The sequence below is a fragment of the Chiloscyllium plagiosum genome, unplaced genomic scaffold (assembly GCF_037043375.1).
Source record: "Chiloscyllium plagiosum isolate Xiang-an unplaced genomic scaffold, Cpla_swu_hap1 HiC_scaffold_39, whole genome shotgun sequence".
NCBI classification, from domain to species: Eukaryota; Metazoa; Chordata; class Chondrichthyes; order Orectolobiformes; family Hemiscylliidae; genus Chiloscyllium; species Chiloscyllium plagiosum.
The window spans coordinates 86917440-86938032 of NW_028270177.1; positions in this window are offsets into that span (position 1 = coordinate 86917440).

The following is a 20593-nucleotide window of genomic DNA, read 5'->3' on the forward strand; positions in this document are numbered from 1 at the left end:
TCTCTCGCCCCGCTCTCTATCGTCCAATCTCTCTCTCTCTTGCCCCCTCTCTCATCCCTCTCTCTCTTATCGCCCTCTCTCTCTCTCGAACCTATCTCTCTTGCGCCTCTCTCTCTCTTTCGCCCCTCTCTCTCACCCTCCTCTCTCTCTCTCGCCCCACTCTATCGCCCTTGTCTCTCAATCTCTCTCTCTCTCGCCTTCTCTCTCTCCATGCTCCTTCACTCTCCCTCCACATTCTCTCTCTCTCACCCACTCTCGCTCTGTCACTCTCTCCCCACCATCTCGCCCCTCTCTCTCTCACTGGACCCAGCCCCCCCCCCCCTTGCTCACTCACTCCTCGAGTCACTGTCACCTCATCTCTCTCTCTCTTCCCTTTCTCTCTCTCTCGTTCTCACCCCGTCTCTCTCTCTCTATTGCCTCCATCTCCCTCCCTCTCTTGCCCCCTTCTCTCGACCCCATCCCTCTCTCCTCTCTCTCTTTTGCTCGGCTCCTCTCTTTCTCTCGCTCAGCGTCTCTCTCCCTCTTTCTCCTGCTCGTCCTCTCTCTCCACGCCTGTCTCTCTCTCGCTATCTCCCTCTCTCACCCCCTCTCTCGCCCCACTCTTCCACCCACTTGCTCTCATCCTCTCTCTCTCCTGCCGTTCCCTTCATCCTATCTCTCTCTCTCTCGCTGTCTCTCTCGACATCCCTCTCACGCACCCTTCTCTCCTTCTCAACCTTCCTCTCTCGCTTTCCTCTCCCTTTCATCGTCTCTCCATCTCTGTGTCTCTCGATCTCACTCGCCCTGCCTCTCTCTCCTTGTCTCTCTCTTTCACGCAAATACGCCCCCCTCTCCCTCTCTCTCGGCCCTCTCTCTCACCCCCCTCTTCCTCTCTCTCGATCCTCTTTCTCGCCCCCTCTCACTTTCTCACGCCCCTCTCTCTCGCCCCTCTCGCTCTCGTCTCTCTCTCTCCTGCCCGTCTCTCCATCTCTCTCACACCTCTCGCTCTCTCTTGCTCTCTCTCTCGCCCTCTGTCTCTCTCTCGCCTCTCTCTCTCTCTCCCTGCTCCTTCACTCTCCCTCCACATACTCTCTCTCTCACCCACTCTCGCTCTGTCGCTCTCTCCCCAACATCTTGCCCCTCTGTACGTGTCTATCTCTCCCTCTCTCTCTCTCTCGATCCAGTCCCCCACCTTGCTCGCTCACTCTCGAGTCACTGTTGCCTCATCCCCTTTATCTTTCCTCCCTCTCTCTTCCCTCCCTCTCTCGTTCTTGCCACCGTCTCTCTCTATTGCCTCCATCTCCCTCCATCTCTTGCCCCCTCTCTCGACCCCTCCCTCTCTTTCTCTTTCTCAGCTCCTTTCTTTCTCTCGCTCAGCCTCTCTCTCTCTCTCTGTCTCCTGCTCGCCTTCTCTCTCGCTCTCTCCTCGCCTGTCTCTCTCACTACCTCCCTCTCTCACTCCTCTCTCACGCCCACTCTTTCGCTCCCTTGCTCTCATCCTCTCTCTCTTCAGCCGTCCCCTTCGTCCTCTCTCTCTCTGTCGCTGTCTCTCTCGACAACCCTCTTACGCACCCTTCTTTCCTTCTCACCCTTCCTCTCTCTCTTTCCTCTCTCTTTCATCATCTCTCCATCTCTCTCTCACTCGCCCTGCCTCTCTCCCCTTGTGTCTCTCTTTCACACACGCGTGCCTCCCTCTCTACTTATCTCCCTCTTTCTGTTCATCTTGCTTTCGTCGACTCTCTTCTATCCCCTCATTCTCTCTCTCTCTCGTTTCTTTTCTCCCTCTCTCCCTGTCATTCTCTCTCTGATTCTGTCTCTCTCTCTCTCGCCCTCTCTTGCCCCTGCGCTCTCGCTGTCACCCTCTCTCTCTCTCCCGCCAACTCTCTTTAAAACCCCCTCTCTCCCTCTTGCCCTTCCTCTCTCGTCTCTCTCACCATCTGTCTCTCTCTCCGCCCATCACACTCTCTCCTCCTTGCCCTCACTCTCTCTCATCCCCTTTCTCTCTCCCTCGCCCTCTCTCTTTCGACCACTCTCTCAACCGCTCTATCTCTCTTTTGACTCCCTCTGTCTCTCAAACCCTGTTTCTCTCTCTTGCTACTTCTGTCTCTCTTGCTCCCTCTCCCTCTCCACCCCCTCAATCTCTCTTGCCCATCTCTCTTTCTCGCTTTCTTACTGCCTCCCTCTCTCGCTCCTTCTGTCTCTCAACACCCCTCTTCTTGCCCCTCCTTCTCTCTCTCTTGCCCTCATCTCTCTTACTCCCTCTCTCTCTCCCTCTTTCTCAATCGCCCTGTCACTCACTCTCTCAATCACTCTCATCCTTTCCCTTGCCCCTCTCTCTCTTTCTTTCTTCTCTCCCTCTCTCTTTCATCCCTCTCTCTCGCACTCTCTCTCACTCAACCCTCTCTCTCTTGCCTTCTCTATCTCTCTCTTGCCATCCTGCTCTTTTTTGCTCCTGCCTCTATTTCTCACTCCTGTCTTTCTCTCTCGCTCCCTCACTCTTTCACCCCCTAATTCTCTCTCTCTTCCCTCCCTTCTCTTCTCTCTCTCGCCTCCCCATCTCTCTTGTCCCCTTTCTCCTTGTCCCTGTCTCTCTCTAAGACTTGCCCCCTTTCTCTCTCGCCCCTCCCTCGCATTTCTCTCATCTCTGTCTCTCATTATCTCTCTCCCTCCCACACCCTATCTCTTTCTTGATCTCCTCTTTCTCTCCCCGCTCCTTCTCCCTCTCCACCTTATCTCACTCTCGTGCCCTCTCCCTCGGTATCTCTCTCTCTCTCTCCCCACCTACCTCCGTTTCTCTTTGACTGAATCCCTCTCCCTCCGATACCACCCTCCCTCTCTCTCTGACACCCTGTCTCCTTCCCTCTCTCTCTGACCCAGAGACTGGGGTGGGTGGTGGTGCGGCTGCATGTGGGGGTGGTGGGGGTGAGAGAATAGAGAGATGTGGGAGGTAGGAGAAGGGGAATATGCGGTAGAGACGGAATTGCGGGAGGGAGACAGAGACGGCAGCGTGAAGGGAGGGGGAGAGTGAAGAGTGGAGGCAGGTGGAGAAATGGGGTTTGGGGGTGAGTGAGAGAGAGAGAGAGGGAGTGAAAGGGAAAGGTGGTGAGAAAGAGTGAGTGTGCAGAAAGAGATAGAGAGGGAGACAAGTGATGAGAAAGAGTAGGGGAGAGGAAATGGGGAGGCCAGGCTGCAGTGGGGGTACAGAGGGAGTTAGACCCAGCTCCTGAGTTCAGGGCGCGATACCCTCCCCTCCCCTGAGGACCAGGACTTGGAACTGAGTCTGTCTCTCTCCAGCTCAACTTCTCCAACACAAAGACACACAACAATATCGGTCACTCTGCTGCTCGGCACGCTTTAATCAACATTTTTATTGTTTACAAATGTAAGTGATGGATACAGTCAGTGAGATGGTGCCTTTTCTCACCGGCCCCTGAGTTGTGAGAAACATTGAAATGTTTCCATGTAACCCCCCTGTGGGATAACGATGGATAAACCAGCGCTACCCTCAATCTATTACCATAGCGACAGGCTGCTCCATCGCTGAAACACTGAACTGAAATGAGAAAATCCCGAATGGATTGATTAAAGAGGGAATTTGATGGATGGATGGATTTGGGTGAAGGGATATTTCAGCACATTCTTCAGCTGCTGCCTGAACTTAGTCTGGGTCACGGCATAAATCGCGGTGTTTGTACAGCAACTGAGGAGTTGCAGCATGAAGCCCAATTCCAACACAAAGTCATCGAGATACACAGACCGATACCCAATCCACCACATCCGACCCCATATAGAATGAAGCATTAACGTTGACCATAACAGGATGAAATTGGCCGAGATCACAAACAGTAAAATGATGGATTTTTTTCGGTTTCTCATTTCTGTGTCAGACTGAGCGTCCCCATTGGTGCGAGCGCGGAGTCTCCTGCGGGTTCTGCTGGTCACTAAAATGTGTCTGACGGTGAGAACATTGAGCAGCACAATCAGGAGAAATGGGACACACGGGGTTAGAATGTGGTGGAGGAACTCGATTGTGACCCAGACACTGGAGAATCGAACAGTGTTTGTTACATTACAAAACCAGGGCTGGTTCACCAGCCAATACCGAGCCGTGAGCATAAAATACCAGAAAATATTCTTTAAACAGCTCAGCACAGTCACTGCTCCCAGAACCACAGCCGCCGTTTTCTCACTGCAATATTTACTTTTCAGCTTCTGGCAACAAATGGCCACAAACCGATCAAAGGTGAAAGTGACGGTGAACCAGACAGAGCAGTCAGTGGCTGCATAAAGCAGGACGGCGTGGATATTACACACGGGGATGGAGTCCTTCAGGAAATAAAACTGTTCCCGATAAACAATGGGAATGTGTCTCAGGATCAGGTCGAGGATAATGAGCAGGAGATCCGCCGCTGCCATTGCCCCCAGGTAACGTCTGACACATGGAGACAATCCACAATCTTTATAGAGCAGGACGTAGATGGTCACTACGTTAACTGTGAGGAAGGAAAACAAACCCATTATCCATCAACCTGGAGGCAAGGGGACCCGTTTGATTGGGGACCCAGTGTGATTTTCAAATGTGTCCCTGTATTTAGGGATTTATTAAAATAATTGGAGCTGAAATAACAAATGGGAAGGTCGGAATTACTGACGAAAATGTGACATAAACCACAAGCAACCCTCCCTCCCCAAACACACAGAAACACATCCATAAGGACAGATGGTTTCTAGAACATTCCCACACACTCGATCACTCGAGAGCAGAAACAGGTCAGTCCTTCCCAGTTCCTAATACGGAGGATGGAAACGTTGCTGTCCCGAAGAATTCTCTCCCAGTTTCCTGAAGACAAACGGTGTTTGGGAATTCCTGCATTTTGGTCTAAATTGTGGTCGATCCTGTGTCGGGAAGAAATGTAAACGCAGGGAAGACGTATTCACCCCTTTAACTGCCTGAGGGGCCTTCGGAACAGTGTCTCCTTCTCCCTGGAACGGGATCTCTTCCCTCGGGTTCGTTTGTCCAATTCACTGACGTCCAGCCGTTCACAAACAATGTCAGGGACAGAATATTCCGGGGAATGTCAGTTATAGTATGTTGGGGAAAGAACGTTCCGGGGAATGTCAGTTATAGAATGTCGGGGACAGAACTTTCCAGGGAACTCCTTGACCTGTCCATCACCTTTCACTCCTACCCACCCCACCAACATGATGTACTGTGCCTGGACATACTGTAAAATTAATGGGGTGAGAGGCGTTTCGTCCAATCACAGGAATGGGAACTAAAGGCATTGCCAGATCAGCTGAAATGGTTGGATATACCACATTGTCAATCCACCTCACAGAACCAGCCCAGACACCATACACCCAGGGTAGATATCTGTTCACCGTGGAACACTGTACAGACCAGGCCAGTGTACTGCTCAGTATAACCCAGCAATCTGTCCAGAGTGGAACACTGCACAGATCAGATCAGGGCATTGATGTATTAACCCAGACCATATATCTGTCCAGCACCGGGAGCTGTGCAGCCCACAGCAAGGCACTGATCTATAAACACGGACTAGATATCTGTCCAGCACCAGGAGAAATGCAGACCACAACAGTGCATTGATCTATAACTCCGGACTAGATATCTGTCCAGCACGGGGAGCTGTGCAGACCACAGCAATGCATTGATCTATTAACCTGGACTAGACACCACAGCAGGGCACTAACGTGTAAATCTGAAAAAAAAACATCCATCCAGCATAAGGAGCTACAGAAACCACATCATTGCATTATCTATAAACCTCAACCAGATAGTCTAACCAGCACAGCGACCTGTGCAGTGATCACTCGTGAATTAATTTGTAAACCACGAGCGGTTACCCTCCCAGCATGTACGACTGTGTACACCACCCCAGTGCATTGATCTGTAAACTAGGAGCAGTTACACTCCCAGTATGTCGGACTGTGTGCACCACTCCAGTACATTGATCTGTAGACCAGGAGCAGTTGCCATCCCAGTATGTAGGACGGTGTACACCACCCCAGTGCATCGATCTGTAAATCAGGAGCAGTTACCCTCCCAGGATGTAGGACTGTGTACACCAACCCAGTGTATTGATCTGTAAACCAGGAGCAGTTACCCTCCCAGCATTTGGACTGTGTACAACAACCCAGTGCATTGATTTGTAAACCAGGAGCAGTTAGCATCCCTGCATGTAGGACTGTGTATCCCACCCCAGTGCATTGATCTGTAAACTAGGAGTAGTTACCCTCCGAGCATGTAGAACTGTGTACAACAACCCAGTGCAGTGAGCTGTAAACCAGGAGCAGTTACCCTCCCAGCATGTAGAACTGTGTACACCACCCAGTTCATTGATCTGTAAACCAGAAGCAGTTACCCTCCCAGCATGTAGGACTGTGCACACCACCCAGTGCATGGATCTGTAAACCAGGCGCAGTTACCCTCCCAGCATGTAGGACAGTGTACACCACCACAGTGCATTGATCTGTAATCCAGGAGGAGTTTAACTCCCAGCATGTAGAGCTGTGAACACCACCCCAGTGCATTGCTCAGTCACACTCTGTTAGATCACTGTCCAGCACGGGGAAACTTGCAGTCCATGCTGGAAGTGACAGGACGTGCAGCTCACACCCATTTGCCGCTCCATATCTCCATTGTGACATGACAAGGGGGTGCTGTGGGTGTGATAGATGGCGGGGGAATCAGTTTAACTATCACGACATGGGAGGGGTTTGGTGTAAAGACAGAGAAGGGGAGACTGAGAGACAGTGTCATGGAAGGATGTGTTCCCAGGTTTCAGATGCTGAAATGTAGACACTTCGAATACATCATGTAACATGAGCCTGTCTTCCCAGGAAAGATGGGAAAAAAGGGATTTTGGTGTGAGGTCAGATGAGCATTTGTTCTGCATCTTTGTAACTGGAATTAGTTTCAACAGAATCTATGTCTCATTGGGCAGATTCCAACAATACTTTATCTTTGTTTGATTTTCCTTGACTGTGACAGAGGGATAGTCCGCACGAGGCTCAGCTAGTTTCCTGATGCTATCATATCGAACTCACCTCATTAACTACCCACGCCACTCCATTGTGTCACCCTCATTCAATACCAGCCCGATTCTCCCACCCATCATGGCCGGAGAAACTCACCATCGGCCGGGTGCCCCTGGATATTCCCTGATCCCTAGCATTGGTGCCATCTTTAAAAGGCCAATAGACACATGTTTTAGCTTTCTCTGTTCGGAGATGCCCTGCACAGTTTACCCCAAGCATGGCAGATAAGAGGCAATTACACCACAGTTTGTCGACAGGGGCACGGACGTCCTGCTGGATGGGCTAGTATAGAGGGAGACCATTCTCCTTCGAGAGGGGGCCACACCACCATTCCCCTGAGCTTGGTCTGAGCTCACAAGCCAGGTTATTGCAGTATCTGTGGTCTGAAGAAATGTCCAGCAATACAGGACAAACATCAATAATCTTCCCAGTCTGGCAGGATAAGGCTCACCATATTCTCTCTGCTCCCTCATACTCACTGAAGATATGTTATAGAACCGACCCCCGAACAAGGCTCATGGTCCATCACTCTCACTGCCGCATGCAGCGCCTTCACTCTCTGTCTCTCTGCCTCTCTCTCCCTCTCTCTCTCCCCCCTCCCTCCACTTCACCCCCACACTAATAACACTGCATGGATACAACACTGTGGACTGACTCCCTCTGGACACCTCACCATGACCCTCTCCCCACCTACACTAACACTAACAGCAGGACCTCCCACTCCCACCCTCCTCCTCTCCCTCCCATGCTCCCATTCCAAGAGAAACAGCCTGGAATAGGACAGAAAGGGCCAAGCCGGGTGGTGGACTCCCCGATATCCGTTCCCTCACCCCGTCCCCCCGCCATGTGGGGAGGACCTTAGTACAAGCTGGAGAGGACCGGGACGCCTTGTGTGGAGATTCTGAAACATCCACGTCCCACCGACCGAGTAAGGAGCAATATTCAGTGAAGGGCAATTCTCATTTTAACCCCACTAGCAACTCCGTCCCCACCCCCCACACGCCCCCCCTCCCCCCCCCCCCCCCCCGCCCCGGCACAACTTAGAAGCCGTGGCCCTGATGTCATCTCCCTTTTGTGTTGAGCTGGTACAAATGGAATCCCCAATGTCTCGGTGGACAGGAAGGTTGGCTCACAACACATCGTCAGCATCACCTCCCAGAAAGGGGGCACAGAGGTTCCCTCATACGCCTCCTCCTGTAAACAGCTCAGACACTGAAACTAGTCTGTGATAGTTACTGCTCTCCTCACTTGTCCTGATATCTTCAATAATCTATGCTCATATACACCCAGAGCCGTCTGCTCCTGCAGCCACTTTATAATGGCACAGCTTGTTTAAAACTGTCTTTTATTGTCTTTCGTACCAATGTGTTTCACCTCACACTGCTCTGCACTGATCCCCATCTGCCATAAACCTGAACACTACACCAACGTGTGATTTTACTGTTAAGAGTTCCACACTGTCCTCCATAGACTTCTGAGTTCTTCCAGGTTCGGTGCCATCTACAAACATTGAGATTGTTATAGTGTCACAGTCCCCATGAAACAACTGAAATCCTGAAACACTCACGAGTGTGAACTAGTGAAATACTGATATATTCCAATGGACGGAGTCGAATAATGACATACTGTCAATGGAGCAACAAAAATCCTGGCACATACGAGACAGAGTAGATGAAATATTGACAAACCACAAAGCAAGAGAAATCCGGATAAGTTCCACTTATCTATATTCATCAGGGTATAATGTGATGAAGTTGAAAGTGTGTACTGTACCTTTAAGAAAGGGTGAATGCTGTTCTGAACTGAGAGCTTACAAGCACCTGAGATATGAGAGGATGGCAGAGCCAGAAACAATGTATTGCTATAGAGCTGAAGTCAGGTAATAAGCAGTTAAGAGAAAGAAGGTCTCAGAGTTGTGAATAGTTAATGTAAAATGTTCACTTTCAGAGTCAAAAAATAAATTGATGTTTTTATTTAAACAGTGGAATTTAGCAGATCTGTCCCTCATATTTTAGCAATTTACGAGGCGAATTGACAATTTCTTTACGTTTCATTTAAATTACGAGATAAGCTCCACGCTATGTCCTAACCATCCCCGTGTGTGTGTCTGTGTTGGGCAGGTCTAGCAGTCTCTGTGGTGCTTAAAGTGATGCAATGCTACCCTCTGCTGGGATCCACACGCCACTGCACAGGCATTGGCAGAGGGTGAAAACCAACAAAGAATCATTCAGAGAGGGTGAGGGAGAGGGCAGCTTCTCACCGCACCATCCAAACTGATGTCGTACCCATGTACTGATGTAAATGTCCTTTAAACGTTGTAACTGTCCCTGCTTTCACCACTTCATCTGGAAGTTCATTCCACACCCAAGCCAGATTCTGTCTAAAATATTTACCTCTTGTGACTTTTGTAAATCTTTTTCCTCGCACCTGAAAATATCCGTCAGTTTTGAAACCCCAACTCTAGGGAAAACCCATCAGCACTTCAGTTTCTCTGTACCCCTCATTATTTTATAAACCTCTGTAAAATTACCCCTTAATCTCATACTCTCCAGTGAAAAAAGTCCCAGTCTACCCAGCCTCTCCTGAGAGCTCACTGACTCCATTCCCAGCAGCATCCAGGTTAATCTCTTCTGAACCCTCTCCAGCTTAATAATATCCAGGTCAATAATATCTGGGTGAATAGTCAAGGTAATTTCTGAGGGAACGAGGAGTCCAAATGTAGAGGACAAGGCTTAAGGTGAGAGGGGAAACATTTAACAGTGACCTAAGGGACAGCCGTTTTACCCAGAGGATGGTGTGCCTATGGAAAAACGGGCAGGTTGACCAGAGTGGACACAATACTCCAGATGAGGTCCCACCAATATCCTGTACAACCACAACATGACGTCCAAATTACGATACTCAAAGGTCTGACCAATGAAGACAAATGCGTTAAACACCTTCTTAACCACACTATCTATATGAGATGCAAATTGTAAAGAATTATACCTGACGGCCTAGGTTTCTGTTCTACAACACTGCCAAAAACCCTACTTTTAATTGTATATGTCCTGCTCATGTTTGATTTACCAAATCCAATAATTCGCATTAATCCAAACTAAACTCCATTTGCCACCCTCAGCCCAGTGAGTGATATTACTGCCACTTCACCGTCTCCCTTCAATTTTAAAATGTCCATCCCTCTCCAGGATGCCTGCACACTTTTTTGTAGTTCAATAATGCTAACCTGATTATAATAAATCCACACTGAGCTGAAAGCGCGCACTAAAATATGACCCAAAATCTGGGTATGGTTGTGTAGTGGGTACTGTCCCTGTCTCTGAGTCAGAGCTCTGGATTTGATTCCAATTCCTGAACCTGTGTAGTATTGTTCCAATTCTGGACTAGAAGGCCAGAATCCATGTCCTGCCTGTTACAGAGGTATGACAGAGCATGTCAGAACAGGCTGATGAACAAACACACAGGAGAATACTGTTACAGCTTTATGGGTATTACAGAGTGTTGATATTGTCCCTACCTCCGGGAACAACGGTCGAGGTGTAAAGCCCACAGAAGTGTCTCATGATACATCGCAACAAACTGATTAAAATGGATTTAGAATTGTGGCTTGATGGAGAAGGAAGAGGTGTCAGTATTGAATTTCAGAATTTAGGCCCGGCATGACTGAAAGTACAGCCATTCGTGTTGATTGGAGTCACATTTCGCAGCAGTGACATTATTGTGTGATTCAGCTCAGAGAGGGAGAAATGCAGTCTGTTCGAGAAGGAATGGCCTATTGCACTCTCACTCCTTCATTGTTCCTCATCCCAGTAATGCGTGTGAGCTAAAAAAAAAAACTCTACAGTCAACGTTACAATTCTTATACAACCCCTGCAGGGTTGAAACAGGTCTTCGGCCCAACAAGTCCATACCAACCTTCCCAACCCATTCCCCTATATTTACCCCTGACTAATGCACCTAACCTAGAATTCCCTGAACACTACACACAATTCAGCATGACCAATCCACCGAACCTACACAGTTTGAGCTGCGGTAGGAAACTGGATCACCCATTAGAAGCTCACACAGGAAAGTGGAGAATGTACAAACTCCCCACAGACAGTCACCCAACGCTGGAATCGAACCCAAGTCCCTGGTGCTGTGAGGCAGCAGTGCTAACCACCGTACTACCCATTGGGTGCTCCCTGACCAGAATTCATTGGAATCTACTCCCTGCCTAAAGCAAAGGGAATTCAGCCAAATCTAACTCTCCCAGGATGAAATCCCATTGCTCGCAGCTGTGGCTGTGTGAGTACAATATCTTCAGAAGCAGAATAACGTTTTGGACAATCTCACAATTTTTCCTTTTGTCATGAGTTACAATAATATCTGGACAAAGTTCATTCAAGATAAAATTGCAGAGATTTGGTGTGTGTGTGTGTGTGTGTGTGTGTGTGTGTGTGTGTGTGTGTGTGTGTGTGTGTGTGTGTGTGTGTGTGTGTGTGTGTGTGTGTGTGTGTGTGTGTGTGTGTGTGTGTGTGTGTGTGTGTGTGTGTGTGTGTGTGTGTGTGTGTGTGTGTGTGTGTGTGTTTAGAAAGGGAAAAATTGATTATATAATTGCAATACCCAAACACTTTGCCATTCATCTTTCCATCATAGTTTGAGTAACATTGCTCTGGATCATAAACATGTTGTTTTAGCAGATTAAAAAAAACTAGCCTGACTTGCTCTAAAACTGACCCTGACCCAGTATGAGACGGATATCATCGGCGATATCACCAACCTGGTTACATTTAACATTTGTTGTGAGCAGTGGAGAAATGAGACTAGAAAAGGAAACAGTGACCCAAAAAGCTGGGGAACTATAGACTGGTGAGCTTGATGTCAGTGGTGGGTAATTTATTGGAGGGGATTCTGAGGGACAGGATTTACATACATTTGGGAAGGCAAGGGCTGATCGGGGTAGACAACGTGGCTTTCTGCATGGGAAATCATGTCTCAATAATTTCGTTGAGTTTTATGACGAGGTGACAAAGAATATTGATGAAGGCAGTTTGGTAGACTTTGTCTATATGGATTCAGCAAGGTGTTCATTTAAACAACAAAGAACAAAGAAAATTTACAGCCCAGGAACAGGCCCATCGCCCTCTAAGCCGGAACCGATCCAAATGTACTGTCTAAATCTGTCGGTCAATTCCTCAGCATTTCTATCCCTCTGCTCCCCACCTACTCATGCATCTGTCCAAACGCACCTTAAATGAATCTACCGTCCCTGCCTCTACCACCTCTGCTGAAAAGGCGTTCCAAACGCCCACCACCCTCTGTGTGAAGTACTTACCGCTTGTATCACGCTTAAACCTTCCACCTCTCACTTTGAAAGCACGATCTCTCGTTATTGAATACTTCACCCTGGGAAAAAGCTTGTCTCTATCCACCCTGTGTATACACTTCGTGATTTTGCAAACCTCAGCCAAGACCCGCTCAATCTCCCTTTTTCTAGGGAAAATAAACCTAACCTACTCAGCCTCTCTTCATAGCTAGTATTTCATCCTGATTGGTAGACAGATTAGTAAGTTTCAGTCACATGGGATACAGAAGAAGCTAGTCACATTTGGCTTCAAGAAAAAGGGGCATTTTTCAGACTAGAGGCTTTTGAGCAGCCGTGTGCTGTAAGCATCAGTACTGAGTTCACTGCATTTCATCATTTATGTGAAGGATTTGGACGTGAATATTGAGGCCATAGTTAGTAAGTTTACAGATGACATCAGAAAGGTGGTGTAGTAGATTATCTCAGAGTACAACGAGACCACAATTAGATGGGACAAAGGGGCAAGGAGTAACAGATGGAGTTTAATTTAGATAAATACAAGGTTTTGTATTGTGTGAAGGCAAATCAAGGCAGAAGTTATACACTTAATGATAAGGTCCTGGGGCGTGTTGTGAAACAAAGGGACAGAGCGATGCAGGTACATCGTTCCTTGAAAGTGGAGTCGCAGGTTGATAGTGTGGTGCAGAACACATTTGGCACATTTGCCTTAATCAGTCAGAGCATTGAGTACAGGGGTTGTGGTGGCATGTTGCATCTGTACAGGATGTTGTGAGGACACTTTAAGAATACTGCGTACAACTCGGTTTTCTGCAGAAAGGATTTACACAGATGTTCCAGGACTGGAGGTTTTAGCTTTATGGAGAGGTTGATTAGGTTGATGTGTTTCCCCCAGGATTGTCAGATGTTGAGGGGTGACATTATAGAGATTTATAAAACCATCAGGGGCATGGATATTCTGAACAGCCACTTTCTGCTCCCCAGGATGGGGGGCGGGGGGGGGGGGGTCCAGAACAAGAGGGCATAGGTTGAAGACGAGGGGGCGAATGATTTAGAAGAGACCTGAAGGTAAATGTTTCACACAGAGAGTGGTGTGTGTACAGAAAGTGCTGTCAGAGGAAGTGGTGAAGGCGGTTACACTCGCACATTCAAAAAGTATCTGAAAGAGGAGGGATATTGGCCAAATGCTGGCAAATGGGACTGGATCAGATTTGATATCTGATCGGAGTGAACAGATTTCACTAATGGGTCTGTTTCCGTTCTGCATGACTCTCTGATTCTACCAGAGGATGACAAAAAATTCTGAAAGGACTTTTCAAGTCGGAATTCTCTTCACTGGAAGTTTATTGTGCCTCTATGCTCATATTGATTGAAAGCTGTGGTAGGTAAATATTTGGCAGAGAAGTGGGTCATGCATAATGGGACACAGACAGGAAAGCGAGGCGGAGACCCCAACCTGATTAGCCACAATCTTAGTGCCTGGTGGAGAAGGCTCCAAGTGTCTAATGACCCACTCCTATTCCTTACTCCCATGTTCCTCTGTTCCATTCAGCCGCTCAAACCTGCTAGACAGGAACAGTTCGTGGCTACTTATTCCTATAACCTGGTGCACAGAAACAGAGGAGACCATTCGGCCCTTCAAGACTATCCCACACGGTTTGAGGTTATTTGGGAAATGTAATTGGAAAATCCAGGCTAGATATGAAAGCGGCCCCTCATCTCTCTTTGCAGAGCTCCCCCTCTCTGCAACTCGTGATCCATTTGTTGATCGTGTTGTAGACCCAGATTCACTGTGAATACAGCCCACATACCTCATCAAGCAATGGCTCACAAAATCCTCTGGTCTCCCTGACTGCAACATTCAATAACAGAACCTTCATGAAAATAAGACCCACTAACTTACAAATAACAGAATGTGAGAACATCAGAATCAGGGGAAGGTCGTTCACTCCCCAAGCCTGCCTTGCCCTTCACTAAGATCATGACTGATCTGCTCTTAGTCTCAAATCCGTTTTCATACCCAATTATTCATAGCCCTTAACTCTCTGACAGGTCAATATCCATCTACCCCCTCTTCAAATACTTTCAGTCATCTTGCTCCCCAAAACGCTTGAGAAGAGAAATCCACTCATTCAATACCAATTGTTTGAAGAAAACACTTGCTGCTCCTATATCATGGCTTATTGATATGATCATAAGAGGTTGACTCAAGGTTTCAGGTAAAAATGACTGGCCCTGATGTCAAGGCAGTGGTTGACTTCTGTTGACATCAAGGAGCTTAACAAAACTGGACTTAATGGGAATCAGAGTAAACTCTCAGGTTTTGGAGTCAAACATTGCACAAAGGAAGATGTTCATCATCTCAGTCCTGGGTCACTTCTGTGGGAGATCCTCAGGGTAGCTTCCTCTTCACAAACATCTTCAGCTGCTTCATCAATGTCTCCTCGACCTATCCTCCCCACCATAAAATCAGAAGTGGGGATGGTCACTGAAGATTCCACAATGTATGGAACATTTTGTCCCCCCTCAGCTCCTGAACTGGTCTGTGTCCATTTGCAGCAAAACCCAGACTCCATTGAGACTTGTGCTGTTCAAGTGTAAGTAACATTCATGTAACAGCACAGTAAAACAAGTGTTCATTCAGCACCTAACGCTGGTTTCACAAGAATATGAGGAAGCCATTCAGCCCATTGACACTATTGGAGAAGAACAGGGACAGCCCACTGAGTGCCTCCAGCCTATTACTCAGTAAGATTAGATTAGATTAGATTACAGTGTGGAAACAGGCCCTTCGGCCCAACAAGTCCACACCGACCCGCCGAAGCGAAACCCACCCATACCCCTACATTTACCCCTTACCTAGCACTACGGGCAATTTAGTATGGCCAATTCACCTGACCCTGCACATCTTTGTGATGTGGGAGGAAACCGGAGCACCCGGAGGAAACCCACGCAGACACGGGGAGAACGTGCAAACTCCACGCAGTCAGTCGCCTGAGGCGGGAATTGAACCCGGGTCTCTGGCGCTGTGAGGCAGCAGTGCTAACTACTGTGCCACCGTGCCGCCCACAAGTGTTCATTCAGCAGGGAAGGAGTCTAGTGTGATGGGCCACACCAGAGCCCCTCGAAAATATTTGAAGGCAGTAGCCTAGACTCTAATGTTTTCTTATTTTAAAGGAAATGTAAACTGTCTGTTCCAGATGCAATGTGACTGGTCAAACTACTCGGTGATAAGCAAAATACCACTTATTTCAACACGAAAGATGAAACAAAACTAAAGAAAGAGGATTTTAGAATAATGTAATTCTATTGGACAGCTTAACAGAACAATAGATCTAGGAGCTATTACTAATGAACTATTCCAACATAGGAAACTCCCATAAACACAGCCCTTGACAAAAAGGAAAATTCAGACACAGAATGTCACAAATATTTCTTCAATCCAGGAATTGAAAACAGCATCAAGAGAAATTTCAGAGAGGGTTGCAGCCAGGAGACATTCACTGAATCTTCCAATTCTGTGGAGACCCCAATAGTTTCTGATGTTACTGAGAAACCAAACCCCAGAGATCCTAAACTGTGAGAGCTGGCCACACCCATTCAGGCTGCAATAAAACAAACACAAGCCTCGCTAGCTGTTTACTCAAGTGGTCTGAACTAGCCAGGTTGGTAACAATCGTTCAATCTCTCTCTTAAAATAAACCAGGACAAATTAACCTCTTAAAGCTGCAGCATTGTCACACTTGTCAGCACATCGAGCTGTCAAACAGGAACCCAGTCAGGCCTTTGGCCCTGTCCAATCGGACGAGGAAGTAGCCAGTCAGTCCCTTGAGTCACTTACATAGGAACAACAGGAGGCCATTCCCACCTCAATGCACTTACATGGGGGCAGAATGAAGTAATGTTTGCTGATTTCTGATGAATGTCTTATCCCCAAAACGTCGATTCTCCTGGTTCTCGGACGCTGCCTGACCTGCTGTGCTTTTCCAGCAATCGACTCTCCACTGTGATCTCCAGCATTGACAATTCTCACTGTCTCTTAATTGATGCTCTAACATGATGAACAAGTGGAGCAGAGGCTGCACAGACAGACTGCTCCACGTTGTTCTTCTTGGCTCCATTGCTTATGATACACAAGTGGGACTTTGACGTAGTTCTCTAGCGGTGAGCAGGGAAGCCATATGTCTTGTGTGAAGTCTCAAGAAGGCATCTTTCATCTCCAAGAAGATAGTCTGGTGTTTATATGTAGGGCAGAAATGGGTGGGAATGGCTACATGTTTCAGATGGAAGGTATTGTGGCTGTTGTTGGGGATTGTGAGCAACATGACGTTCAGTACAGGGTTCACACGCTGACTGCACAATAACGTGGGGAGAGTTAATGTAGGCATATAAACTATTAGGAAAGTCAACTTAGACTGATGAATGGGCTCTCTAAGTTCAAATAATGCTGATCTTATTCATGTTGATCGTGTCTAGTGCACATCCTGTGCAGTGTAACCTGTATGCCTTACTCTGCCCAAGTCTATGATCTGCCTGACCATGCTTACTAAGATCTGCCTCCACTGCTCATACATAAAGTATATCCCTTTTCTGAGGTACATGTGACAATAAATCAAACCAATCAATCCTGGTTAAAGTATGGAATTTCTCTCTCTATCAAAGTCTGTTTTGGAAATAAATGATCGCTGCCAGTCCTCGTGTTTCACCATCACCATTTATTCATCTCTCAGCTCTGCACATTAAACGCTCAGCTTCTTCACATTATTCTCATGATACCATCATCAGTGTCTGTGGTAAGGAAATCATTCCTGACAAAGGTGATCAAATCTGTACAGAGTGCCCCAAATGCTCTCTCAGCAAAGCTCTATAACAGCAGGAAGATGGCTTTACTTATGTACTCGAATCATCTTACAATGAAGGACAGCATACCATTGACTGCACCCATTGCTTATACAGGGTTTGATTCGGAACAGTCAGCATAGACTTGTGAGGAGGAGACTATGCTTCCCAAATTTCTTAGAGTCCTTTGGTGAAATGACCAAGAAGGTTGACGAGGGCAGAGCAGTAAACGTAGTCCACATGGCAGGCTGCTCTGGAAGGTTCCATCACGTGGAATGTTGGGGGATTTGGCCAATTAGATACACAGTTGGCTTGTTGGTAGGAAGCAGAGGTTTTAGTGGAAGGATGCTGGTCAGACTGGATGCTGGGTCCATAGCTGTTTGTTATCTATGATTTGGTTGAGAATGTATAAGGCATGATTAGTAAATTCGCAGATGTCACTAAAATAAGTGGTATTGGGATTAGTGAGGAAGATTATCAGAAATTGCAGCAGGCTCTTAAACAGGTGGTGATGTGTGCCGAGAAATGGCAAATGGAATTTAATATAGAAGTGTGAGGTTTTGCATTTTGGAATCTCAAATCAAGGTAGGAGTTCCATGGTGCATGGGAGGGTATTAAGGGGTGTAGTGTGCAGAGAGACCTTGGCGTTCAGGTGCATGGTTCTCTGAGAGTGGAGTCACAGGTCTACAGGGCAGTGAAAAGGGCATTTGCGACACTGGCCTTCATCAGGCAGGACATTGAGTATAGAAGTTGGGAATTTATGTTGCAGTTACACAGGACTTTGGTAACGTCGCACTTGGAGTATTGTGTTCAGTTTTGTCACCTTGTTATGGGGAGGATGTTATGAAATTAGAAAGAGTGCAGAAGAAATTTACAAGGATGTTGCCAGGACCCAATGGTCTGAGTTATATGGAGAGGTTGGACAAGCTCGGACCTTTTCTTTAGAGTGGAGGAGACTGGGGGGGGGGGGGGGGGGAGGGGGGGATCCTTATAGTGCTGTATAAGATCATGAGGGATATGGATAGGGTGAATGCTCTCAGTCTTTTCCAAGGTTTAGAAAATCGAGGACGAGAGGGGTTCAGTTTGAGGTTAAAGTGGAAGGAATAAAAGGGAACCTGAGGGGCTACTTCTTTATACAGAGGGCTGGTACGTGGATGAGCTGCCAGCAGATGTGCCTGAGGGGGAACATTAACAACATTTCAAAAGCATTTGGATAAATATGTGGATCGGAAAGGACTGGAAGTATATGGGCCAATTGCGGGGAAATGGGGTTAGCGTGGATGGACATTTACAAAGTGGAGTCAAACCCTTCTATTAATTAAAACCAAAGCCCCAGAAAAGCTCACCTAACCTCATAATCTGTTAAAATATGAGTGGCACAGATCTCCTACATTCCACTATTCATACAAAAATTAGCATGTTAATTTCTTAATTTTAATAGTGAATACAAAACAATAACTATTCACGAATCCAAGCCCCTCTTGTCTTAGCTACTTACTATCTGCCTCCGGCTATGTAAAAATATGCTGTGCCAACAACCCACATATTAAACACTACAATCTCAAGACCACATATTCTCTATCTTCTCCGCTGTGTTCACTCTTCCAGCTTCTGATCTCCTGGGTCATTTTTTTTACGCAAGTAGGTTTTGCATGAAAATGTATCTTTGATAGAGTGTTTTAGATGGTCAGTTAGCACTCCTGCTCTACAGCAGTTACTCTGCTGTTGGATGGCAGTGGCTCTCCTTCGAGTGTTCAAAATGCTGGGTTTATATACTCCCCATGATATAATAATTCTCATAATTTGATTGCTTTCCAGGTATCCAAACAATAATATTCACATTCTGTTGGTTTCTGGTATCCTGAGCGTTATTTAAACTCTTTGGTTATATTTGAATTGTTGTCAAAACAGCAACCAAAACTCAGCTATCAATTTCCCAGCTAATTGTTACAACTGGAACAGGCTGACCTTTAGCTGGTATTTGTGGCTGTACTTTCTATTCAGCAAAACCCGTTCTGCCTTAAAGTGACCTGACATGCTTTTGACTTCATAACAACTCTCTACTTCAAAAAAAAAATCATGAACCAGCAGAATGAAAAGATGGCTTCATTTCTTTTCCTCTAATTCTTAATTCCATTATTATGAATTACAAAAGTATTAATCTCAGCTGTACCATACATATTAATTCTGCACACATATATATAAAACATTGCAATAAGTCAAATCTTATCCAAACTTTTTCCTTTAAATCCGCGATAACGCATCTGCTATCACATTTTAGGACCCACAGCATGTACGTTTTGTAAGGTTAAAGTCGGTAAGATAAGACTCAAATGAAATAGTCTCATATTCTGGTCTTTAAATATTCCAAAAAAAGAGGCATGTCATTCTCCACAACCATCTCCGACAATTCATTTGTCATATAAACATTAAAATATTTTCAGTCCAGTGCTAAACTTAATCATTCTTTTTCCATAATGGAGATTTTGTTTTTTTTTCTGGTGGATATTGAGTTTTTTCGACAAGTAGTCAATTGGTCATTCAATTTTATCATCATCTTTCTGTATCAATACATCTTCGACCGTTATATCCCGAGCATCAAATGCAATTTTCAAAGGGTTTCAAAATATTTGGTACAGCTAAAACTGGTGTGGTGATTAATCCTGCTTTAAAATTCTCAAATGCCTCCTGGCATTGTTCTGTCCACCACAATTCTGTGTTCTTCTTTAGTAAATCCAGCAGTGGTGCCAATACGCTGCTGAAGTTTGCAACAAACTTCCGATAGAATCCACGCAGTTCCAAAAATCGATACACCTCTTTCTTCGAGGATGGTCGTGCAAATTCCTCAAAGCCTTCGTCTTGTTTTCCATGGGATCAACCTTCCATGTCCAATGTAATGTCCCAACAACATCACCTCTGCCTTCGCAAATTCTGTTTTCTTTAAGTTTATTATCAAGTTTGCTTCTTGTAATTGTTCAACATGCTCTGCCAACTGTAACATGTGAGCTTTCAATCACTTGCTAAAGATCACTATATCATATAGAAAACCTACACAATTTGTTCATCTGGCCACAACTCTGTTCCTGAGTCTTACATGTAGTGGTGCATTATTCATTCACATGATGTACTCTAACTTTTTTTGTCATATCCGGTATCTTTACCAGGTAGTTGAACTGACTCTTTTTTTTATTTGAAAGGGAGCCCTAAGCTTGGCTTTGAAGAGATTTCCTACCACTGGTGGCAATACTAACACGTCATCCCCACGGGAAATCATCAATGTTTCAGAGATTTTATCTGCCACCTGCTTCAGAGATTTTATCTGCCATCTGCTGTGTCCTCTTCAGATGCTGTTTAGCTAACTCACCTATTCAATCTAATCTCTCCCTCACGTCAGATATATAATCCAAGTGT